Source organism: Choloepus didactylus, chromosome 7, assembly GCF_015220235.1.
Source record: "Choloepus didactylus isolate mChoDid1 chromosome 7, mChoDid1.pri, whole genome shotgun sequence".
In the NCBI taxonomy this organism is placed as follows: domain Eukaryota; kingdom Metazoa; phylum Chordata; class Mammalia; order Pilosa; family Megalonychidae; genus Choloepus; species Choloepus didactylus.
The window spans coordinates 92990735-93017763 of NC_051313.1; the positions used below are offsets into that span (position 1 = coordinate 92990735).

At 36.6% G+C, this 27029-nt stretch overlaps 1 protein-coding gene across 1 annotated transcript in view; it reads right to left on the reverse strand.

Annotated features, from left to right (window-relative positions):
• Positions 1-1547: 1547 nt before the first annotated feature.
• Positions 1548-27029, reverse strand: part of PRIM2 (DNA primase subunit 2) — an 804531-nt gene continuing 779049 nt past the window's right edge. Inside the window, exons 16-18 of the transcript XR_005217813.1 lie at positions 10909-11049; positions 3800-3890; positions 1548-1710 (exon numbers count right to left, since the gene is read on the reverse strand). The gene's annotated coding sequence lies outside the window, so the exon portion shown is untranslated. The remainder of the gene's footprint in view (positions 1711-3799; positions 3891-10908; positions 11050-27029) is intronic.

A 27029-nucleotide genomic window follows, 5' to 3' on the forward strand; every position in this document is an offset into this window, starting at 1 on the left:
TAAACTGGAGCCTAGAATTCTATATGCAGGTATACTGGTGAAATGAAATGAAAAATAAAGGCATTTCGAATATGCAAGAATTTAGCATGTTGGCCTTCTGCAGCTCTTCCCACCTTTACTTAGGAAGTGACTTGAAGTCATTTTGAAGCAAAAACAGCAAGTTGTGCAATTCAGACAAGAGTAGATTCAACCCTGGGAGCAGAGAAGGCAAGTTGCTAGAAGACAACCCTGAGCCTCCAGAGTAGACAGGAGCCAGAGAACAAAAGGCTCTGGAGGTATGTCTGCAGGAAACCAAAGACTAAAGGACCTTGCCATAGCTAGTACGATTGAAATGGTTAAAAAACAGAAAGACCTTGAGAATATGCTGAAGTTTCATTATATCTGCATGCTAGCAGCATTATGATTTTCAGGAGTTAAGACATGAGTCACTTCAAGAAGGAAATGGCCTACCAGTGAACAATATTCACAGTCTAAACAATGCAATAACTTTTTCTTGGTTGTCCTCTTTCAGTAAAAATCTATGGATAAAACATAGTAACCTTATTCTCTCCATTATTTCTTTCTGGATACCCGTTGGTTAGATGAAGACCTCCTGGATTAGCCCCTACGGGTTGTGTCATTTCACATTACTGCCTCCTTATCTTTTTGCTCTGCTTTCTGGGAGATTCCTTCCAACTCGATTTTCCAGTCCTTTGACTGTATTGTATTTACTCATTTATAGTTTTTCTATCTCTAAAAGAGAGAGGAGAGCTTACTGCCAATGTAAAAGTGAAGCCATTAAAAAAAGGTAGGGAAAACTGTGTGAGTGAAGGAGGTATATGGGAACTCTGGACTTTCCACATGTAAACCTACAGCTGCTCTAATAAAACTAACTTTGTATAAAATGTATGGCTAACAAGCTGGAAGGTGAAAGCGGAGAGAGAAGATGGAGGGAAGGGTGGGGCACCCATATTCTCATCTCTGGAGATGCTGGCTACATATACTGGAACAAAAAAAAAAAAAAAAAGAAATCTAAGTAAAATATTTAAAATTCAGATGTTAATTGTCTGTACCTTTCAGAGTAGATAACCAATAAATAAAATATAAAGTTGATTAATCAAGAAATAAAGTTAGAAGCACATTATTTAGAGAGATGGAGGTAACCACCTGAGGGCCTAAAAACAGAAGTAAATTTAAAAATGCCTTCCAGGCATCAAATTGTGGTGTGGGGTGCAGGTGGGGGGATGGTTGCATTACATCATGAACTCCTTTATTGTATTGGGTTCAAACAATTTTTACAGTATGCTTTACTACTTTGACAAAAATAAAATAAAATTTAAAACTCTGCTTCATAGGGCTGTGAGGATTAAATAAAATAATATGTGTAAAGCACTGGGTTAGTTTCCAGGCTGCTAAGACAAATAACATATAATTATAATGCATTGGCTTAAAAACAGGAGTTTATTGGATAAAGGTGTCAGAGGCTAGGAGGCTTGCTTCCTCCTGGAGTCAGTAGTGGTCTGACTGGCCAGCATTCTTTGGGTTCCTTGGCTTTCTGTTACCTGGAAATGTTCTCTCCTGGATTCCATTGACTTCCAGCTTCTGGCTCTTTCCCATGATTTTCTCTCTTATAAGTCCTCCAGTAATAGAATTAAGACCCATCCTGATTCAGTTGTCCACACCATAACTAAAAATAACATCTTCAAAAAGTGGTTATAATGGTTTTCACATCTACAGGAATGGAATTAAGAACATGTGTTTTTTTTTCCTGGAGTACATAATACAACCTACCACAAGTATATTACTCTAATAATTGTTCAAACAGTAATACCTATTATGTTCTTTTGGTTGCGCTCTAAGGAAACGATAGGAGATGGACATGTACGCAAATAATTAAAATGCGGCAAGAGTGAATGCTAGAATACAGGCATATACAAAATACATTGGTAGCACAAAGTGGGGAGGGGCTAGCTCTGCTTGGAGATGTCTGGAAAAGTCTCACAGAAAAGGTTATATTTGAAAGGAGCTCCCACCATTATGGGAGGGAGCAGAAACCTAGGCAGGGGCATGGCAGGTGCAAAGGTGGGGCAGAATAAAGCAATGCCTTAGGGGGAGAACGAGTAGTTCAGTGATACATTAATAAGTATTTTAACACCAGCAAGAATTAAGCCAATTCACATCTATTTTATAGTAAGGCTGAAGCACCACTGTACAGTTAAATGCATAATTCTCCATTTTCTGAGACTCGGAAACATTTATGTGCATATCTTCAAAAATAAAAGGTTTCTTACTGACATTAGAAGAAAGCTCAAACTCTTTCTACAATCTGTACGCGATCCCCTTTTCCTTATTATTCTGATTGCTATATATAAACCTTTGTTTCACCCATTTTCCCCACAAAACATCTCACGCTTTTCAGACCAAAACCAAACCAAAACAAAAAACACTTTTTTTCCTGTCACTCCCCCCCCCACACACACAATCTTCATAGCCTTCATCTCCTTCTCAGCAAATCCTACATCTCTTTCTAAGTCTGTAATATATCTGTTTCCCATAAAATAGCCTCAAACTGCGTCTCATATGATCTCATATGAGTCTTTTTAAAGCTACTAATTCAGTAGCTAAATAGAGACTTAATTATTTCAACATTGCACTATTTATTGTATTTTAACTTGTTAAGTATTTAATAATTTTTAGACTGTAGTAGTTTTCTGTTGCTACTGTAAATAATTAACATGAATTTAGCAGCGTAAAACAACACAAACAGTATTTTATAGTTCTTCATGTCAGAAGTACAAGAGAGGTCTCACTATGTGAAAATCAAGAAGTCATCAGAGTTGATTTCCTTTCTGGAAGCTCTAGAGAAGAACTCATTTCCTTGCTTATTTGGGCTATGGACAGAATTCAGTTCCTTGTTATTAGATGAGATCCCATTTCTTACTGGCTGTCAGCCGAGGGCCATTCCCATATTCTAGAGGCCACGCACATTTCCTTAATTCATGACCCTCTTCCTCCAATTTCAAAGCCAGCCATGGCAGGGGAAGTCCCTCTCATGCTTCAAATCTCTCCTCCTGTCATCTCCTATCACTGACCCAGCTTGAAAGGTTCTCCTCTTCTAAGGACCCATGCTCAGATTGGGCCCACCTGGATAATCCAGGATAATTCCCCCGTCTCAAATTCCACATCCTTAATCACATCTGCAAAGTCACTTTTTCCATGTAAGGGAAAAACTTATTCAAAAGTCCTGGGAATTTGAGTGGACATCTTTGAGGGGCCTTTATTCTGCCTACCACATAGACTATAATATATATACAGAGAGAGACAGTACTTCACACAGGGTCTTACATGTGTACATAAATTATAAAATATTTATTATACATTGTATATGAACGCTACCACATGTATAGACTATATTATTCTATTTTGTAGACTGCTTGAGAACCACCTAGTTGTTAACACAAGGTTATACACATTGAAGACGTTAATATTTTTAACTATTTAGAATGATATCAAGGGCTGACTTTTTCTTCATCTTTTTTCTAGTTCAGATATTCTCCCTGTTGTTTTCTTCATTGCCTCTGGCAAAAATACTACTATCTTCTTTAAAGAAAATGTGAGTAGTCCCGTAATTTTTAGAGCATCCACCAACCTGATACTGTCACAATTCCTCTATCCCTCTATAGTTGGCCATTTAAAAATCACTCCTTATTTTCTATTTTTCCTCCTTTGAGCAATATTTATAGTTTCTTTTTCACTTTCTTTTCCTAATAATATTATGATCCTTTTCATTCAAGCTTCCCCATTACCATTTGCCACTTACCATTTATAGCAGAAGAATTCAATTCTTTCCAGAAGTTCATATGGATACCAAAGTGTTAGCAATGGAGTCCCATTTGCTGTACCAATTTGATCTGAAACACAAGGATAATGTTCCCAGCTGTGGCATCTGGCTCCCTGGCAATTTCATCAGACAGTGCCAGCCGTTATTGTAGAGTTCTGGGCTTGTCACAAGGATTAAGCTGTTGTGCAGCTGTTTCTGCCACCTCAGTGCAGTATAGTAGAAGCTGGCATTCATTTTTTCCCTCTGAGTAATTCCTGTTTTTCTCTCTGCTCATATTTTTTAAAATACCTAGGAGATTGTGGTCTAGATAAAATCTGCTTTCCAACAGATGCCTTCAGCAGGGGGAAGGAAGGGAGAGATATTGCCATATTCCCTTTAAATAGAATTTCAATATAATTTCCTTTGCAAATAAAAATAAAATGAAAATTTTTTAGCACTTTGGTTTTGAGCATTTTTGTTTATGTGCAAATATAAGTTTTTAATAATGGTTTGCAAACAGAATCTGAAATTAGTGCATTCCTTTTAAAATATTTTTAAAATATGTGTTACTTGTTTAAGTAACTTTCTAATCTGCTGTTACTATCACCACATAAAATAGAAAATGTTTCTTAATAGAGTGTATTTAGTGAATGTTCTCTTTATCTTTCTCATGAATTCATTTTCTAACTGTGGTTGTTAAATTGCTAACTAACCATCAGTGTCAAAAGGATTGATCTAGTGTGTTCATTTAGAATTTAATTCTAATGTTCTATAAGCAGCCTCATTCCTTTTGATAATATGATGGCTCAGAATAAGACATACCATAGAATCATAGACTTTAAAACTGTGATGGAACTTAGAAATTATTTTGGCGCTTCCATTTATTTTACAGACAATGAAACTGAGAGCCACTAAAATTAAATAACATGCCTGAAGTCTCACAAATAAGTATTGACAAGACCAAGCCCATAACTCAGTTCTTCTAGGTCCTAATCCGGTGCATTTTCTCTGCTCTGATACCGCCTCACCCTAGTTCAGATCCACAGTTCATCCAGCTGAGACTGACTCTACCTGACTTGTCTCTCCTCCTGTCCACTGCCTTCCAGGGAAGCCTTCCTAATCAGTCCCGTCTCTCTCTCAGTTTTCTCTCTGTGTGATAGCCTCCAATTCTTCTACCTGATCCTGAGAGAACTCTCTGGACACAATGGGTTACCTTGAAGCTTCTACAGACAGTGCTTTCCTGTCATTAGGGAATGGAAACAATAATTAGCAGGTGCTCATCTACTAATGATGGGGGAAAAGCACTTATGGGTCTCAGAATGTTCAGAAATTATGACAGAACACAGTGTTTCAAACTGTATGCATCTTGAGATGTGGACTCTCTTAAAGCAAACAAACAACAAAAAAGGATGCTACATATGTACAATTCTCATCCTATTCTGCATCCCACCCTGATGTTTCAAGTCCAGCCTTGACTTGGAGGGCCTACTTGATTCTTCCCTTTAAAAGAGATTATTTTTCTGCAATGTCTATGCAATGGGTTTGAATAGTTCTAAATTTTTCTCACTTTCCTACTCAGGATATGGCACCTATAATTCCCATTTCTTCAGCCTTGTTCATTGAAAGTTTTGCATTTGATTAAGAAGGTGATTAATTGTTTCATTAGGTAGTTGTTCTCAGGGAACAAGACAAAAGAATTTTTCTGCAGGTTAGGTATCATTGAAGAAATTAGGTCAAAATTCATCAAAGCGTGGCACAGCCCCATAAACAGGAGGTATGCACACTGATAAATTCATTATGTCAAGAGACTTGAGAGCAAGGAGATCCCTTGGGCATTGAGTTATAAGGTAAGAACTGTGCACTTCTGCATAGAAAGGAATGATATTTTTTGAATGCTTGCAAACAGAGTAGTTAGTAACCAAAAGGCAAACTGAAAGAGCATCCTGCTGAAAATAGAGTCATGTCTTTGGCTAATGTAGAAATATTTATCTCTGTCTCTGAATGTAAAAGGAACAGGCAAAACACTGATATAATCAAAACCCCCCAAAAAATGAGTGCAAGAAAAGTGTTTTCCTCTTAACTCCACTTTAAGGAGTCCATAATATAATACATTGAGGAAATAAGAAGGAAAACAGTTCATTTGGAAAAATAAGATTATGTTAATGGATAAAAATGGTCAATATATATTAAGGTTAAATCACATAGCATTGACAAAAATTAATCAATGCTTACATTGCTCTTGCTTGCTAAGAGTTTACAATCTGGAACAATAGTGCCAAAGGCATAAACTTAAAAGTGAGCTTGATTAATGCAGGAGAGATATTCATAATAGTTTTGTTTATTTTATGATTTGGGAAGAGTTTAAAATCTTACTACAGTGCTGTTGAATTTCCTCAGGGAAAGATAGTTCAAATGAAGAGAGAAGACAGTTGACAACAAGAGGTTATGCACTGATAAGGATGCAAATCTTTCTTAGAGTTGAGACATAATGAAATAAATGGTGCAGATCTAGGGAACAGTTCAAACCTCTCTTCCAACCTGAATCTGAACTGATATTCTAGAACTGGAGTTAATTTTGGGTCAGTCTGGTAGAGGACCCACATGCTCCTCTAGATATAAACTGGAAGAGCCTTGACAGCCCAGTGGGTCAAGTGAGTCCACAGACCACCTCAGATCCCCAGATACCTATTAAATATGGGCTCCTCCTGAGCCAGAACTGTTCCTTGTCATTTAAGCCAGAATCAGTCTAATATTCTGGGGGCAGAGAATGAGTGATTTTTACCTTACAACAGGTTTTCTTCCATAGAGTAAGTTTCTACAGAGACCTGTTTCATTCATTTATTAGTGTCAAGAAACAATAAATGACAATGAAGCCTGGATATAAATAAACACACAGTTCAACGGCCTATTATTGACTCAAACTCCATGAGAGGTTTTAAAAGCCATGGTGAACATCTCATTCCAATCAATATGTTTGGATCTATCAGGCAGCATTAAAGTGCAATGATTGGATAGCTGGGTGCTTACCTGTCAGCACATAGGCTGCATTTCATAAAATTCAACTTTTATATGAAAACAAATGAGGAAATGATGTAGGGATGACTAATCTAGAAACTGTTAAATAAATGCAAGAAACATCCAACTGAAAAGAAAGTGGGTGAAAAATAAACATGAAAAACGTTTGATCTCAAAGGAAAGAATTTACGACAAGATAAGTCATTGTCATGTTTTTTCCCTCCTATGTTAAGTAAGTGCTCAATTAAATACCATTTTTGCTTTGTTGGCATATACACTGACCTTTTAAAAACAATATATCCTCCACCTTTAGTTATTTTTTTTCCCCGTCAAACCCAGTCCTTCTTAATCCAAACACCCATCCCACTTTATTTCATCCGAGAGTTAGGCCTACTTACTGAATAGGAAACACGTAAAATTCGAATAACAGATAGTCTAAATAACAACCAGTAATTGAGACGTTGAGTAATAATACAAATACCTATCAGGCCAAAATAGGTATATGCCACAACTTCTATTGGGTCTTTGGGAATCAGTAGTCGTTATGCCCATTCCGTAGTTAGTGTTTTTCATGAGTCACAAGACTACTAAAATACCTCCTTACAATATAAACTGCATAAATGAATTGTTTTGGTCTGAGAGTCAAAGCCATTTGCTTAGATTGAGCAAAACTATTTCAAGTGCCAAGGCTACAGTTTGTCCAACCATTTTCAGAAGCACATTTAAATGCCCTAATGTCCCTATGGATTTTTTCCCCTCCAGTGAATTAGAGCTACATTAATGTGAACCATTAAATCTATGTTAGTTGAGTCTCTTAACTTTGAGTAGTTTCTTTCTCAGATGCCTTTTGAGATTTTTTATTTGTTCCATCAGCATCATTTTGAATTAAAACTTTTGCTGCCCTGTAAAATGCATGATAAAACAAAAACACCTGGTAATATTTAGAGGTTAAGTGGATATAATCTGTAGGCTAACCATGTACAGCATTGTACGAAAATGCACTTTGATGCAATGTCTAATCAGCTGTGACATTCAAGTTTTAAGTGATGCTCAAGGAAATGGAAGGATTGGCTCTACATATATCCCAACGTGCACTGGTCTTCTGTCTGTTAACTTGCTAATGAACCATGATTGAGTAAAGTAATGAAGAGTTTACAGAGAGCCCCAGGAAACCAATTTCCAATTTTGCAACCAGCAGGCTTTAACTTCACTGCAGCCTTTGCTAATTTTGTCTGGAAGCAGACTTGGATACTAAATGCCATCCCGGCCTTGTGATTCAGACAGACTTTTCTAATCTTTATATACTTGCCCATTAATGAATGCCTCTTCATAAGAGCCTTTTTATCTCTATCCTTAGTTGTTATAAGCAGGCTGAGTAGCTAAAAATTATTACAATAGGAAATGAAATTTTAAACACTGAAAATTAGAAATATTGAAAAGCATTGATCTCATGTCTGACCTATACAAGGCAGGAAACTAAATGAAAGAGAATTGCCTTGAATTAATTTATCATTCATTAAGCAAAAATGTGTAACATAATTATATATTGCCTATTTCTATGGTTTAAAAGTCCTTATTTTTAATGTCATTTGGTGTACACCAATTCATTCATTATTGTTGACTTATTATAGTAAACTACAATCTGTCTAAGCTTAAAAGAAAAACATAACTTTTGTGTATTCAACAAAGGCTTCTGAAAATAAGCATGAAAATGTGTACAAATCAGAGCTGCTGACAGATAAAAATGTGTAGCTGATATTAATATTTTCATATGGCAACACACTCAAGAGTACCTGGCCAGAATTTCCGACACACTAAAAGGAGTCTCTGCTTGTGGATAACCAACTAGCAGATCTGTTTTAAAAAAGATTTTGTTTCATGTGATATTCGGTAAATGTGAGCATATCCCCCTCTAATTCCAAGGAGACTGTCCCCCCTTTTTTTTTCTTTTGGTTATCGGAAAAGCACCAAAGTACAATCTATTTCTAGGTAGACCCCTCGGAATTGACTATGCTCTAGTTAAAGAAGAGGGGGAGAAAACGCTTTTAGATCTGACTTTAATGACTCAAAGAAGGAAGTGTCCACAAAGACAGAACAGGACACTTCAGTGCTGTGTGGTAAAGATCTAAGTCAGTATTCATCTATAATCACCAGGCAGGAGAATGAGGCAGGGTTCCTTCAGACAAAGTTAAAGATCTTTTAACAGGAAGGAATAGTAAGGAGCAAGAAAAATTTCTCCTTTTATTTGCTCTTCCATTAACTTCCTCCTTTAAAGTTATCTCTAAATGATCTCTCATCTACAAGAGCCCCTTCTGGTTACAAATATCAAAGAAATGTGGGAGTCTGACTTAGTTTCTCAGGAGTGAGTTGTGCTATTCAATTAGGAAGATAGAAGGGGAGGTGGGGGGAAAGGCTCTTCTTTTTTTTTTTTTCTGTTTTAAAGACAAAGAAAGTAAAATGCACCATCCAGCTGAAAATGTCTCTTGATAGTCTGGCTATCATGTTGTCATCGCTGAGATTCTTTTCTACTTGTTCCAGCTGAATGAAGACCACAGGCCTCTTGGGGATAAAAATCTAAATGCTTCAGTGGCTCCAAAAGACCCACATGCTCATCAGCATTAGCAGAGCTGGACATGTCTTTTGCATTTTCCTTCTTGGATGCGGATGCCATTTTAAATTATAATACACAAGAAGGCAAGGTATGTAAACCTTAAAGCCTATGTATTTTAAATAACCATTCATATATTTTAAATTCCTTTTTACTTTCACACTTCCATGCTTGTCCAGCATCCAGCCTAATAAATGCTGACACACTTGGCTCAGTTTAATTAACAATGAGCAAGCTGTGTGAAAACACAGTGGGAGCAATGAAGCATGGTTATATAGGGCTCCAAGCATGCTACTGTCAATCAACAACCTGAGTCCAGCCTGATTCCAGCTTTCAAATGAGCCCTGGGAGAGATATTCTGGAAAGGTCTCTGCTGGCATGACATTTTCATTAAAAGTGCTTTTCATTTGCCCCATAATAATAACTGCCTACAAATTTTATAACAATTCTAATATCTTAAATTTGGGAACCTCTCTAGAGTTTACAAATGCTTTTCATGAATTATCTCACATATCTTAAAACATCTGTTTATTCATTTTTGACGTAAGAGAGAACTGATGCTCAAGAGAGAAGATGGATTAACTGAAATCATAAAGGTACCAAGAGTCAGAGCCTAGATCTGAACTCAGGTTTTCCAACTCCAAGCCCATTGTGCTGTCACTTTTATAACAACTCCTAGAAAATTAAAAAGCAGGTACATACAATTGTGACCTTTTCAAATGGAGGTGGTAAGCCACAAGGCGCTTGGTAACCCTGGCAGATCTAGCCACAGTTTTGTCTTCTTGATAAAGTGGTGCAAAGAAAAGTTATAATGAATTTTAATTAAAAGCAATAAAAAATGACCTATGGTATTTGAATACAGCAAACTGTCTTGATGTTACATAATACTCTGCTTCTCATATCATGTCACATAAGGACTCCAAAAAAATGTCAATGAAAGCATTCCTATTTTTAATTTTCTTTAACTTACTCACCTATAATCATAAAAACAGCATGTATAATAGTTTTTTTCAAGATCTGCCTCCCTTGCAAGAAACTATCAATTAATGTCACTTATTACTAAACATGATTGGAATCCAGAAAAATGAAAGCATGGTTTCTAAATGGAAATATACCTCAAAACAGTGTAACACACTAAAGAATAATGATGCAAATTCACTAATAGTTCCTGATAAAGACAAGTTCAACTGTCAATCAGAATATCCAGGTTTTTCCTGTCATTTATCTCCATCTCTCCATAGCTCATAGGTAAGTAGGGAAGAAATATGGATCTAGTTCAGTAATACGGGTGGCAGTGGCATCAGGAGAATTCTTATATTTCTACTAGAAACACAATAGGTACACTGCAGTTGGTGCTATTATAGATACTATTTGCATGTAGACAGAGTTGAATTTAAAACATCCATATACTCATTTAACAAGCATTTAATGAGTATATTCTCTATGGAAGGGGAGAATGATGATGCATAAGATGGGCTGCACTCACCTGAAGATGTTCAATCCTACATGAGTCCTAAAGCTAAGCAGGTTGTGTAAGTGGCAAGATTGGGAGTGTGATAAATACGTGGTGAATGAAGACATGAATTCCTGCCTTTCTTGTGTTTTTCTGCAGCACTGATACAAATTCCTGTAAGAGATAATGTGCTGATTCAGTCATGGAGATAGAAAAGAATCATGCTTTATCTCTTAACTCTAAATGAAGACCTTAATCCAAAATAGTAATTACACTAATACATAGTTATGGAAATAATTTCAATCAATGCCTTCAGATATTCATACATAAAATATTTTTAACATATTAGTGAAATTATCAGAAATGGCTATTAAAATTTATCCTTATGGCAAGGAAAAGGACAAGGAGCTTAGGTAGAATACATTTTTAAGCTAGCTCCAAATATTACAAGAAAATGAAGTTTGTAAAAGCAGATCAGTGCAACTATTTGACCCAATGAAAATGAACAAAGATACAAATATTTATGATTTTAGATATTCAGTTTTTTCATTCCATGATCTATTTCTTATGTAATTTTATAAAAAGCATGTTTTGTACACAAATCCTCTGCTGCTAATTGAAAATGTATTTTGAAGGAAATGCTTCAGTGAAACACTTTATTCATTTCCAGTAACAGATTCGATGACATTTGCAGAAATAGCTCTTCATTATCAACATTGTATTACTTGATAAATTTAGCAGAAAGAAGGGGATGGAAAAATATGAAAACACAAAATGTGAAAATAATGAAACTTTAATGTAGCACAAAAACTGTGACAGATATAAAGCCACAAAGAGTCATTAAATTCTTTTCAGTCCATCTCTTTTTATCTCTCTCATCCCTTCACTGTCGAGTATTCTTAATATTGTTCCTTTTTCCTGCAAGAGTCATGGATGCAATATCAACTTAAGCAACTTGCTAGTTATCTCTCCATCTAAACTGATCTCTGGTACTACAAGTGTGGCTCCCAAATCATGTGATACGGAATTTCTCTAAATGAAAAAATTATAGTAATCCCACCAGATGTTTAGTCTTATGATAGCTATGGTGTTAACCCTTATATTCATAAAAAATGGTTAATGTTGTATCTTCCTACAGTTCAGGTAACTGGCTCATCCAAAATTTGTTCATTGGATCTTAGACTAAAAACACATTGTGATAAGAGCTATACTGGTCTTTTTAGAATGAATCAATACATATGCAAAGAGCCCTAAGTTGTGCGCTCATTTATCACTGTCAACTATAGCTAGCCACCTAAATACACTTAAAACAAAATTATACTGGAATGGCTGATGCTATCAGCTTTACTTCAAGTAGCAAGAACTATTAGATCTTTAGCACCTGATTCTAAGCTGTGATAGCTAATAAAGGTGTGGTCATTCATCTACAGCAAAATTTAAAATCATTAATGAAGCAAATCCCTTACACCCAAAACCTTTTTTCCTTAAAAGAATTCAGTGCCACCTTCCTGCTTTCAAATATCTCAAACTTATAAAGGAAAGTTTGAATCCACTGCTTCATGAATAGTTCCCATTGAAAATAAACAAACATCAGAAGCAGGGCAAGATGGCAGCATAGAGAGGTGTGGAATTTAGTTAGTCCTCTAGAGCAACTAGTAAATAGCCAGGAACAACCAGTAAATAGTCTGGAACAATTGTTGGGGGACATCCATGATTGCTCACACATCGCACACATTGTACACCAGTCAGGAAAGGGCGGAACAGCTGAGATAGCAGCATAAAGTAAGCAAAAAGTATGGACTAGTATCACTCTCCCTGGCACAGCAGGCTGAGCGGCAAAACTTCTGCTGTGTGAGAAAGCAGCAGTCCCTGTCAGAGCAGGGAGGGGTGGCTCAGCCAAGCTCCAAATGTGGTTTTAATTTAACAAATTTGGGCTACTGAATACAACATACAAGCACAGATAGGCCCTGAGCAAACAGGAATCTGGGGTTCCTGCTGGCAGAGAGGAGGCAGGGCTGAAGGAAAAAAAAAAACAAAAACAAAAAACATATATATATATATATATATATATATATATATAACTAAATAAAAACAGAGGCTTTTGGAGACAGCTGAGCTCAGAGTGCTGGAGAACAGCTGTGTCCCAAAAAAGGGGACACAGACCTGGGTACAAACTCTGGTCAACCAGCAAACCTGAAGGGCTGGACACTGGCTCTGAAAAAGGGCTTTTGCTCTTTTTCCATTTTTTTTTCTCTCTTTCTAAGCAGCTCATTAAAGAAAGCCTCAGGCATTTTCAATTGGCAGTGGCTGACCCAGGCAAGGGCAGAGTTAAGAGAGTCAGAGAGACAAAGGAGGAATTCAAGTGTAGAAGAGAACTCCCTAGGGGGTGTATCTTCCCTAAGATAACGGGGGTAGGGCCCAGCTCAAGTGACAGCCCTCCCTCAAGGAACTTAGACCCCAGGGCCTGGGGGAAAACAAACCAGAAACGACTTAAGCTTGACTTCTGACACCCTTGGTCCCTGGCCAGGACTGGGTCCACTGTGAAGTAAAGGGACTGCACCTCTTTACACTGGTGGGTTGCTGTGGGATGACAAGCACCACCTGCTGGGCAGGATAGGAAAAGCACCAAGTCTAGAGGCCTCACGGGAATATCTGACAACTTGCTGCTCAGGGAAACTTGAAACTGATTACACCTTCCTCCTGAGACACGGGCATCTGGTCTGGGAAAATCAGATTTGGGTAATCAAGGAAACAGATGCCTGGAGAACAAAAGATTTTGAGTCACCTTAGGGAAAACAAAGATATGGCCCAGTCAAAGCAATAAACTTATACCTCAACTGAGATACTGGAATTGAAACAACTAATTAAACATCTTCAAACAAATACACTAAATCAATTAAAAAATCAAATCAAGGAGTTGAGGGAAGATTTGGCAAAAGAGATGAAGGATATAAAGAAGACACTTGGTGAACAAAAGGAAGAAATCAAAAGTGTGAAAAAACAATTGGCAGAACTTATGGGACTGAAAGGCAAAATATAAGAGATAAAAAAACACAATGGAGACATACAACAGCAGAATTAAAGAGTCAGAAGAAAAGATTCATGAACTGGAGGCCAGGACATCTGAAATCCTACACACAAAAGAACAGTTAGGGAAAAGAATGGAAAAATATGAGCAGCGTCTTAGGGAACTGAATGGCAACATGAAGCATATGAATGTACATGTCACAGGTGTCCCCAAAGGATAAGGGAAGGGAAAAGAGGTAGAAACAATAATGGAGGAAATAATCACTGAAAATTTCCCATCTCTTATGAAAGACATAAAATTATGGATCCAAGAAGCACAGCATGCCCCAAACAGTATACATCCAAATAGATCTATGCCAAGACACTTAATAATCAGATTATCAAATGTCAAAGACAAAGAGAGAATTCTGAAAGCACAAGAGAAAAGCAATCCATCACATACAAGGGAAGCTCAATAAGACTATGTGCGGATTTCTCAGTAGACACCATGGAGGCGAGAAGGCAGTGGTATGATATATTTAAGGTAATGAAGGAGAGGAACTACCAACCAAGAATTCTATATCAGGCAAAGCTGTCCTTCAAAAATGAGGGAGAGTTTAAAATATTCTCAGACAGACAGACAATGAAAGAGTTTGTGAATAATATACCTGCTCTACAGGAAATACTAAATGGAGCACTACAGACAGATAGGAAAAGACAGGAGTGAGAGGCACAATAATGAGTGACAGTAACACAATAATGTAAGTACACTGAACAAACATGACTGTGAATAAGGATGAGGAGGAAGGCTGAATGACAGGGGGAAGGATAGAAGATAAAGACTGGGACTGTGTAACTTAGTGAAACCTAGAGTGGTCAATGATTATGATTAAATGTACAAATATGTTTTTACATGAGGGAGAACAAATGTATGTCAACTTTGTAAGCTGTTAAAAATTGAGTAGTATTGGAGAAAAAAAAATATAACCAATGCAAACTAGAGTTTATAGTTAACAGTAACATTATGTTTCCACTAATTGTAACAAAGGCAATATACCAAAGCTAAATGTCTATAAGAGGGGGCTATAAGGGAGGGATATGGGGATACTTGGTGTTGGTGTTGTTGTCTTTTTTATTGTATTTTTTAATTTTATTTTTTCTTTTGTTGCTTCGTAGTTGTCAACCTTTTGCTCTTTCTTTTTCTATTTTCTTTTTTACTTTTTTAGCCTCTTCCTGTTTTTTTGAGGAAGAAATGGAAATATCCTTGTATAGATAGTGTTGATGAATGCATAACTACACGGTTTTACAGAGAACCATTGAGTTTTTACTGAGGACAGAATGTACAGCATGTGAATAAAACCGTCTAAAAAATAAACAGAGGGATACAAATGCTGGTGAAAATGTGGAGAAAAGGATGTACCTAATCACCATTGGTGGAGAAGTAGAATGGTGCAGCCCATCTGGAGGGCAGTGTGGTGGTTCCACAGGAGGCTGAACATGGGGTTGCCATATGGTCCTGCAACTTGGTTATTTGGTATATACTTGGAAGAACTGAAAAGAAAGACATGAAGGAACATTTGCACAGTGGGGTTTATGGTGTCAGTGTTCATGATTTGCAGTGGATGGAGGTGACCTAAGGGTAACATTGACTGAAGAAAGGAATGACAATCTGTGAATGCAATATCGAACTGCTACAGGAAGGAGTGAAGTTGTGAAGTAAATGGACATTGAGGACAGTATGTTGAGTGAAATAAACCAGAAATGAAAAGAAAAATATTATAATGCCTCACTAATATGGACTAACTATAATGTGCAAACCCTAAGATTTGAGTCTGAGAGCATAGGTTATCAGGGGAAGGCTTACTGTAAAGTTTCCTAGACTGTAAGCTCTTATAGCAGTTACATCGATTCCTGAGCTGTAATGGTTATTTCTAAACTCTGAGATGCTGAGCTGTTCATGTATAACCTGGTTGGTCCCTGGAACTTTGGGTATCTGTGTGACACCTGAGACTCAGAGCCAGAGTTTGGCATTTATGAATGTCAGCATTATCCCATACAGCAAATGTTAAAGAGTCTGATAAAAGAGATCAGACTTCAGTTAGAAATATGAATGAAATGGACTTGGTTAGGACAAAGGTAAATCAGACTGAAGGGTAAAGGATGATATTGATGGCATTTTTGAAGCTTCAGCTTCTGTGTAGGACCAAAGGAAGAGATGTTTACTAGGTGCAAGGTCTTTATTTTATGTAACACATTATATAATTTGACATGTATGGTCAGTTTATTCAAACAACATAATTATATGGAGAGTTGATGGGGAGTGAGGTCTGGTTGGTTTGTGCATGTTAGTGTGAAGCCCCAATACATCCCAGAACAATTCTGGCAGAGAATAAGATGTATTTGCAAAGCCCCCTTGAGGGACTCTGGGAAAATGTGGAAATATTAAATTTCCCCACCTGGGGAATTAGTGGTATTCTCACAAGCATTGGGGGCTACTAAGATAGAAGGCCAAGCTCTCAACCTTGGGACTTGCCCTTATGAAGTTTGTTACTACAAGGCTAAGCCTACTTATAATTGTGCCTAAGAGTCACCCCAGAGAACTGCTTTTGTTGTTCAGATGTGGCCTCTCTGTCTAAGCCAACTCTGCAGGTAAACTCACTGCCCTCCCCATAGGTTAGACATGACTCCCAGGGGTGTAAATCTCCCTGGCAATGTGGGACATGACTCATGGGGATGAGCTTGGCCCTGGCATTGAGGGATTGAGAAAACCTTCTTGAACCAAAAGGGGGAATAGAAATGAAACAAAATAAAGTTTCAGTGGCTGAGAGATCTTAAATCTCTCAGAGGTCATTCTGGAGGTTTTTCTTATGCATTATATAGATATCCCTTTTTAGTTTTTAGAGTATTGGAATAGCTAGAAGGAAATACCTGAAACTGTTGAACTGCAACCCAGTAGCCTTGATTGTTGAAGATGATTGTATAACTATGTAGCTTACACTGTGTGACTGTGTGATTATGAAAACTTTGTGGCTCCCACTCCCTTTATACAGTGTATGGACAGATGAATAGAAAAATGAGGGCAAAAAGTAAATGAATAATAGGGAGGGGGGGGGTATGGCATGTTTTGGGTGTTCTTTTCCATTTTAACTTTTATTCCTATTCTTTTTTTGTGTATGGTAATGAAAGTGTTCAAAAATTGAAGTGGGATGAATGCACAACTATATAATGGTGCTGTGAACAACTGATTGTACACCAGGGATGACTGTATGGTATGTGAATCTATCTCAATAAAATTGAATTTAAAATAAATAAATAAACACCAGAATTATATAATAAAGGTATTTGTTGGTCAAATTAAATAACATGTTCTTAAAATATAACATTATATATGGTACAAGAAAGTAACAATTACATGCCTTCTCTTCCTATCAAGAACTTGGAAACAAGGAAAACGAGATCATTTTCCAGAAGTTAAACTTTCAAAACAATACATAACAGATAAGATTAGAAAAATCCTAGAGACTGAGTGGAAATCAATCATGAGAAGCTGCACTGTAACCTGAATGAAGGTCACCATGTAAGTGAAAGAATGAGAGATCCGGAAGTAGTAGTATAGTCAGCCATCAAGGCATAGGAAAATGAAAGTCTTGAAATGAATTTTGACAAAGCCCCTTCCAAGTGTGCCACGTAGATTTCAGGCCCAGAGAGAAGGCACCTGAGGTTCAAGGCCCTTTATGAGCTATCTCAACCCACCTGGATCACTCTCCTACCTGTATAAACTGCTCTCCCAATGCACTCAGCATTTTAATATTTCCACATCTCTGCTCTCAGCACTCCCTTAGCCTGGATTACTTCTTAGCATTTTCTCCCCACATAAGGCCATAGACAAGTTTCTTTCTTAGCGGAGGCACTTGTGGTTGCAAATAGCAGAAACTCAGACAAACTATCTTAAACAATGAAGGGAAAATTATTAAAAGGATGCAGGGATAATTCGTGGGTCTCATGAGGGTCTGGAGCCAGCAATTGGAAAGCGTTAGGGAACAAAATTACTCTCCATGACTTTGGGGGTCTTCATAGGATCTTGTTTTTGATTCTCTCTACATAATCTGTTCATTCTCTCCCTCCCTGAAAACTAGCTTTCCACCCTTTTTTAAGGAAACTGTGGAAGGATTCCCCCAAATGACAAACTCAGCCATTAGAGACTGGAACTCAATTCAATTTCTGAGTAACAGGAAAGAGAATCTTATTGGTGCAGCCTTAGTCAGGTATCTGGCTCTGGCCCAAACAACTATGGTCAGAGTTGGGTGTGGGGTAGGGATCATGTGGTATAAAATGGCTGCAAGGTTCAAGCACATAGAGGGGAAAGACTTTTCAAAGAAAAGGACTGTGGGTGAGGCAGATGCTCCAAAATATCTTTAATATGGTTGTTTCAAAATACCATCAGCAGCAGAAACTTGCATGTGGAATAGGGAGGAATACTTAGAAGAATTTCTCTGTGATTAATTGGCAAAGGAGAGTTAACCCTAATGATCAGAAGGGAAACATTGTGAGGTATTAGAAAGTAAGAGATTAAGATTTTAGCTTTGCAATTACTTTAAAATGATGACCCAAACATGATTTATCCCATTTAAACAAGTCAGGAAAACACTAGGATACTCAATGTTAGCAGTTAAACTCTTGTATCTGTATATGGTGTATCAGAAGATCAGAGAAAAAAAATCTTCTAAATTACCTAAATGACTCCTTGAGAAACGTCCTCTAAAGTGCCATTCAAATATATCCTGGTTTTGTTTACGCTTATGTAACTTGGTATACTTCTTTGCTAATGACAATATTCATTTCAAAACCCAAAGCAGTCAAACAGAAATAATAACCAGTTTTGAAACAAAATATGACTCTTTAAAAAACCCAAATGTATAATAATAAGTTGTCTATCATGCCTCCAGAAAAATATTTCATTTTTGATAAATAGTCATGAGAATGTAAGATTGCATTTTTTTGGATTTACGACAATAGTTTTTTCCCTGTAAATGGGCTGCTGAATGTCTAGAAATTACATTTTCATATAAATTGCATTTTGCAAAAAATCACATGATTTATCCCATTTAAACAAGTCAGGAAAACACTAGGATATTCAATGTTTGCATTCAGTTTATTCCCTCTAGTCACTAACTTTTGCAGAATTACTTACACAGTTAATAGTTTCCCAAGGATAAACTATTTCTGAATAGAGGAAGAAAACCTATACAATATGCCATTAACACCTCTCCACCCATGGTGCTGAAAAGTGGGGAGAATGCTGTGAATGTTGTAGTAGTTAAGACAATTTCATATCGACGTTTATGACGATGCTTTAATAGTGAATTTCAAAATAATGGTTTCTTCTTAAAAAATGCATATCTCTGAGAATGGAGGTTAGTTCCATAGGATATTAATTACCTTTGATTAACTTGCATAATAATCTATGGAAATTTTTCATTCCTTTGTTTATGTCTTTAATGAGAACCAGATAAAGATCATAAAAGATTGGAAAGGCCTGCAATTATTTAGGGTTTATTATTTGCCATTCACTATGCTAACTTATTTATATTTATGAAGCCATTTCATCCTCCCAGTAATTATATGAGATAAACACCATTATTTGCCCCATTTTACAGAAGAGAAAATGAGGCTTAGAAAAGTTAAATATCTTGACCAAGTTCTCATACATAATAATTGGTAGAACCAGGAAGGATCTGACCCATGTATGTAGGACTCTCAAGCCTGTGTATTTACATACTGAACTATAAGTTTGTGGGCCCTAGAAACGGGTTTTAATAAGATGGAGAACTGTCTTTGGGTTAAATGGATCATAGAAAGACTAGCCCTAGTATTATTTGCCAGGTTGTCTCCTTTCTTAGTAAAAAGGTTGCTAGAATCCTGCTATGAAACATGGAGTTTGTGCTGAATCGGAGATAAAGTAGCCCTTTAATCAATGAGATGAGTTTTCAGTCTTTTCTTCTGGGACATAGAATCTATATCCCAGGTAAACAAAACTTATCAGGCTCTGGATCTGATCTCTGAAAATCCAAAAAAAAAAAAAAAAAAAAAAAAGGCAAAAATACTAGGTCTCCTGGGAGAAGCCAATCAGGGCACATCTTTGCTGCCCCAAATCTGCCTTTCATTGAACAGGACACACTACCAGGACTATTGACCAAGGCATCCTGGCCCCAACAGAGAACATTTTCAAGGCTTCAAAGTCTCAACTTTATTTAAACTCAGAATATTTTATATACTTTTGTGGTAAATTTGAAAGAATTTTCAGCAGAAATATTTACTTCATATCTTTCTGGCTGTCAATAAAATTCCTGAATGGGCATCAAGAACTTGTAATTTAAAATATCTCTTTGTTAAAAAAAAAAATCTCTTTCTAATTCCTGGATTTTTTTCTAAAGCCTGACATACTTAGAATATCTTCATTTTAATAGAATATTTGAGTCTTAATGAAACAGTTAGAATGACCTCCTAAGCTCAGCAAAATATTCATACTATATTGTCAACCGACCTAATTACCATTTTATCCTTCAAAGACTAATTTCCTGCAACATGGATTAAATTTCTATTGCATAATTACCAAGAACCTCAGGAATCTTTGCACCCTTTGTAGTCTTAATCAGACCTTCAATTTTGTTTAATCACTTTCTGGTCCACAAGGACTGAAACATACAATGTCTGCCCTATATCCCTATTACTTCTGTATGTCTTTCCTTAATGCACCAATGAGTGATTTGTTATACCTAGAAAATTTTTGTTTCTGAATTTTGATGGTGCTGTAGAACTTTTGAGTTTTTAAATCGAGTCACAGTCATCATGCTATGGGCATCAATATTAAAGAAGAGAGACACTGAAGACATACAACAGCTGAATCAAGTCTTTGTCCCAGTCTTTATCCAACGCTGGGGCCTTTGCTGGATTTATTCACTCATACGTCTTGTATTATTCTTTATATAAATACGTACTAATTGGCACAATACTGAAAGCCAGAAAAAGATACAATCAAAGCATATGGAAAAATAGAATGAGTCATTTTTTATTGTTTTTTTTTCCTGTAATGTTCTAACTGGGCTTCCACATCCATTCTTACCCTCCTACAAACCCATCTCTACACAGCAAATAGTCCTTTTCAAAACATAAATCTAATCACATCATGTTTCTCTTTAAAGTCTTCAGTGTGTTTCCATTACTCTGTCAAGACCAAATTTTTAAACGGCCTAAAAAGTCTAAGATAATTTGATTCTTACCTGCCACTCCAACCTTTCTGTACTCTGTACTTCTTATTCCAGTCTCATTTGTCCTATTTTAGTTATCTCAACATGCCACATTCCCTCTCACCACAGTGTGTTTGCACATGTTGTACCTCCACACAGAATGCTCTCTCTTCTTCACCACCACCTTATCATGTTGATTTCTGCTCACTGTTCAAATTATCATACAGATATTGCTTCCACAGGGATACCCTGTCAACTGCCTCCCCCGATGTAGGTTGAGTAACCAACTATATGCTCTGACTATTCCTGGAGTAGGTCTTTCATCATTCATATCATAATTGTAATTTGTAATTTTTCATGACTACTTGATTTAATATCTTACTCCTCCACTAGCATGTAGCTCCAGAAGAACACAAACCATGTCTGTTTTGTTCATCATTTTATCTCCATCATTTAACAAAAGTCCTAGCAAATAGAAATACTCTCTTTAGTTGACTGAATCAATCAATGATTGTGGGTCACTCTTTTCTAAAATATAGCTTAGTAAAATCATTATGTTTCTTATATTCTACATTTAACATGCAATAGCCTAGAAGACTGTGGCCTGAACAATTCATTCTTATAATTCAGCTAAGGGAAAATAACACTCTTCAAGCTATTGACCATGTTGTTATTTTTCACTGTTTTTGCAATTGTGGTCATATGTTATCATAATATGAAGAAAAAATGCACAATTTTTGTGCAGTGTCTATCAGCTGTCAGAACATGCAAATACATATCTAATCAATGCCCAGAACATGAAAATATGAATATAATCAATGTATTGATGAAAAGGTGAGCCCATTCTAAACTTTTTTCTGAATTCACAGCACAGCTAGCACACTATTCAACTCCATAGAGAAGCAGAGACCATTAAGGTCATTCATAAATGCATAGCTACTTTGCACCATTAGGGAGAATTTGAAAGAAATATTTGAAAAGGCAGAGACAATGCACATCTGGGAGTGCAGAGAATTTAACATCCAGTGCATTTCTTCCTAATACATATTTTTTTCAGATAAAAAAACAATATAATTGATAGCAAAATGATTTATTCTTGGGCTCTTCTGCTTCCCCTTTGAACACTTGGATCTAGTTATTCTGATAGATGAATCCTTTCAACAGTTTCATTTCTTTCTCCTTCATACTAAGGCAATATCTAGACCATAGCATGAGTAGAAATTACAACTTCAATTACTGACAGACTATCAACAGGAAAAGATATTCTTCAAAGCAGTAGAAAACTTTCTTCAAAGTTTATTAGCACTAGGACAAAGACATTTTGCCAACTGTCTGTTCATCCAAATATTCCACATTTCAAAAGGCAATAATAAAACCATTCTTGAACTTGAGAAAGGCTTCCAAGGAGAAATATAATGGGTAACTGTTTCTCTTTCCGGCCAAGAAAACAAAACACATGAAACTTTATTTATAGGCTTATTACTAGTATGTGTGCATTATAGACTACATTCAGATTGAGATACCTATCAACAAAATTTTAAATTTAATGACTATAGAAATAAAGGCAGTGGCACCTCATTGGAATTTCCAAAAGAGAAAGTCTTAACCCATACACCTCATCCAAAGATGAGTCCTCCTCTATGAAGAAAGGTAGGTAATCCTTCATGATTGAGTGAGCTGCTTCAGAGAGGATATACATGGTACAGAGAGGAAGAAGAGATATGCACCCACCAATCATGTAAGTGGAACTGAATCTGTTGACCAAAGGGGCTATAGATTTCAGTTTACCTAGTGTCTTAGAGAATAATTGTAAACATGGTGAATATCACAATTATGTTGGTGATAATTACATTTACCATTTATTCAGTTACTATGGATCCAGAGCATCAAAGAAAACAGACACTTTGAATAGAATCTGCTAATAATGGAAGTTTGGGGTGGGTGATAACCAGAAAATGAAGGAAAGTAGAGATTCCAATTAACTGAGGAGTCCCAGCTGGAAAAGGGAAGGAAAAACTGAAACGTATTCCTTAATTAGACCTAGTACTGGGGACAAATAACAATAAAAGAAAACTAGGAAATAGACCAAGGTGATGATAAAGAGTTAAACTGCCTTGGAAGTGGTTCAGCTAAGGGAAAATCTGTTTTTAGCAGTTCTGTCTCTGTGTTAAAGATTACTTGCAAAAGAAGCAGCTCTCCAAGACTGTGGAAAGTAGGTATTGGGGAATATGTTACAATGAAAATATTAAGACAAGAATTTTGCCTCAGATGCTCAAGGCTTGAATAACAGGGAAGAAGTAAACTGAAAGCTCAGATGTATGAAAGGTCTTGTGGTCTGACCCTGTTGCCCCACATTTTGCAGAAGAATAAGAGGTCTGAGCATCAACAAAAGGACAGAAAGATAAGATATGTTTGTTTGGGAAAAAAAGCCTATTGAGCTCTGTTTTATTCATTATATCATTTATTCTTCATGACTACACTATGAGCTAGTTATAATCCTCATTTTACACAGGAAAAATGTAAAAACAGGTCCAAGACACCTAGGCAATAAGTGGCCATCAGAGTTTGAACCTAGATCTCAGCTACTGCATCTGACTCCTCAGTAAGGACTCAAGCTACATTTAGGTTTTCCATACCTCCTGACATTAACATCATATTTTATTTACCACAGTTACGGTAGAAGTGTTTTTAGAAAGTTGCAAACTCTCTATTCTAAACTGGCTGAATTCTGACATAGGTGTTCTCAGCGTTAAATTGCAAGTAAGGGTTAAATTTTTATTGACTTTAAGGTTGAAGGTTAAAGGCATTGTATTGGTGAGAATTTTTTAATTTCAATTGATAATAAAAATAACTCAATCAAACTTAAGCCTAAACAGAATATTGATGTAGAGTGAGAAGACCAGGAGTGGATCTGGGCTCATACAATGCATCCAGGGACCCAAATACCATAAGATGTTCCTTCTTCCTCGATAAATTTCATCTTTGCTTCTCCCAGGCCAGCTGTCCCCAGGTCGCTGGAAGAATGATTGGAGGTAACTGCAAGCTAACATCTTACTGCTATAGGCAAGAAAGATTAGAAAATAAAAACAGGAAACCATTCAGAAGTTTAAAAATTCCCAGATAAGACTGATCCAGTTCGGATATTGCTCACACCTCTTGAATCATAACTGTTGGGCCCAGAGGAGTTTCTGTGGTTGGCGTAGCCCATTCAGTGATGGCAAGGAGTGGAGTCCATTGTCATTACCTCAACAAGAAGACAGAATTCTCAGCCTCCTGAGAAGTGATCCTGAGCAAGGCAGTCATACTGAATTGTGTCTACTACAAACACATTTCATGACATTTTCAGAAATGCATACCAGACATGCTAATGAGGTTTCAGAGACCAGGTCCAAGTAAACACATTTGGATTTATTTGGTTAAACAGCAAGTATTGATTAACTTTAAAGAAAGTAATAACTCAAACTAGTCTAAGAAAGAGATGCTTGGAGGACGCCTTCCATAAAACTACTTTGGTGAAAATAAATGAGTGTACTTGTGAGAGTGTTTGTATCTGAAACTTTAAAGAAGCTTGAAGGACGATAGGAAACTCAGACTTCACTCTTGTCACAGTTTTCATTTCTTTTAGGTTCAGGGGCATTGATAAGAAAAACAAAGCACATCTGCACAATGTTCAAATTAAGATGCCAAAACAGCAGTAAATTCCCTGAAAGGGCAAGTACTGACTAGAATAAGTATATACATAAAACAGCTATCAAGCCATAGATTGTAAAATGATAAAGAAAATACTGGAGTAGTAGCCATTTATTTGGAATAATACCTAAGGAGATGTTGACCAACCATACCTTGAAGTTAAATGAAATCATAAAGGAACTTGTTAAATTAAACACAAATATAATAATATCTAACATTTTTTGAGCACCTACAATATTCCACAAACTGTGCTAAATGCTTTCCATACACTTTCTTATTTAATCTTTACAATAACCTTATGAGGTAGAGCCCATTACTATCCTCACTTTAAAGAGGATAATTTGTTCAAGGTCATATGATAAGGGTATAGCCAGGATTTGAAACCAGACTGCCTGAACATTATCCTGTAGAGAAGCCTAATTAATGAAAAACGTAAGTATATAGTAAAGCAAGTGAAAAAATGTTTTATTTTTTTTCCACATCCTATACCCAACCCTCACCAGGATTATGAAAAGAATAAAATCTTGTTGAATCTGATATTCTAAGTGATTTCCTCTAGCCTGAATTGACACACACTGCAAGTCTAAGCAGTCAGTTTAATAGAGCAGTTAGACTACATATTTATCTCCTCCCATAGATAACCCCCATACAAGGCAAAAAGCACAATTCTAGTAACAGCTCTCTAAACCAACAATAGTTTCTATTGTGATCAGCAGAATCTATGCTAGATGACTTGGGTATAACCGGCTTCCTCCCACAGCAGTTTTTCCTTCTCTATTTAAAAGGTATTTTTCCCCCTAAAGTGACCAGAAACTTCAGGCTTCCTTTACCTTCTAATCATTAAAATCTGCTTCCTGGAAGTGTAGACCAATTCACACTAAAGTGCAACTGAATAATAAGCTTAAATTTTAATTAAAAACGAAAAAACAAAACAAAACACAATCTGAATCAAATAAATGACTCCCAAGTTGTAGAATAACCATGTCCAAGATCACCTAATGCTGGTAAGAGAAGCATTTAGGGGTAGGGGGCAGGAAGTGGAGGGAGAAGGTAAGGCAGGAGGGAGGTCAGGGGCCATTCTGAGTCTCCTGAAATCTATCTTCATAACTGCTGTGAACTACATGTGGTTCTGTCCCATAGTGTAGCTACATAAGAGGACTCAGGCAAAGAATTAAGGCTGAAATAATATCTGTACAAACTTCCCCAAAGCATAAAAAAAGCTAGTCACACATAATTCAATAGAGGTGCCTTGCATTCAAGCAAGCATTCAAATATATTCATTGAATGAAGGAATGAAGACAAATTAAAGTCCTACTGAGGGCATTACTACACAGCAAGGGGCATAAGGGTGCTAACTGATGTTCCCAATATCCCACACCTCCCTGGCATACCCAGAGTTGCAGCAAATAAAAGCCAACTCCTCTTAGGTGATCTTAAACATGGTTATTCTACAACTTGGGGTTCAAGACATCCCTGGCAAGGACTCATTGAGATAGGATTAACTGAGGCAGGGATCAAGTGGGAAAACCTCTGCTCTGACAGATGTTGAATCATTTGGCTTTGTGTGCTTTTGTAAACAGAATTAGTGGCTTTGTAATTACTTTCTATATGTAGGGACACTCATTACTAGGCTTTTGTACTGGTGAATATATATACATATATACACACATATACATATACATGTATATACACACATATATATATACACACACATGCACTCATACACACACACACACACACACACATATAATATTTGGATCTACTAGGAATCTACTGGGCCAGAAAAAAAATTGGAAATAAAATGGAGCTTGCATACAAACCCACCCAGAACAATAAATAATGATACATGAATTTCGAGAACTTCCAATAAAGAGCCATGAAAACCCAACAATAATGCCAACCTGTTTTGATAGAGAAGTGATAAAAATGCAAACCTGAAGTTGCCTATGAAAACAGAGGCAGAGAAAAATCAACTCTGTTAGGCAAGTTTCACCTTCCACATGTAAGAGAAGTTGAGGGCAAATGGATGGAAAGAAGATATCTCAGAAGTCTGTGAGACATTTCAGTGATACTGAAGAACTGTGGAGTTGTAAAGAATTCATAAAAATGCTAATACAACTGAACATAGCTGCCTATGTGAATTCTAGAGGAAAAAGTACATTTTGGTACTAACTTGCCACACAAATCCCTCATGATTCACCTGTGATTGCT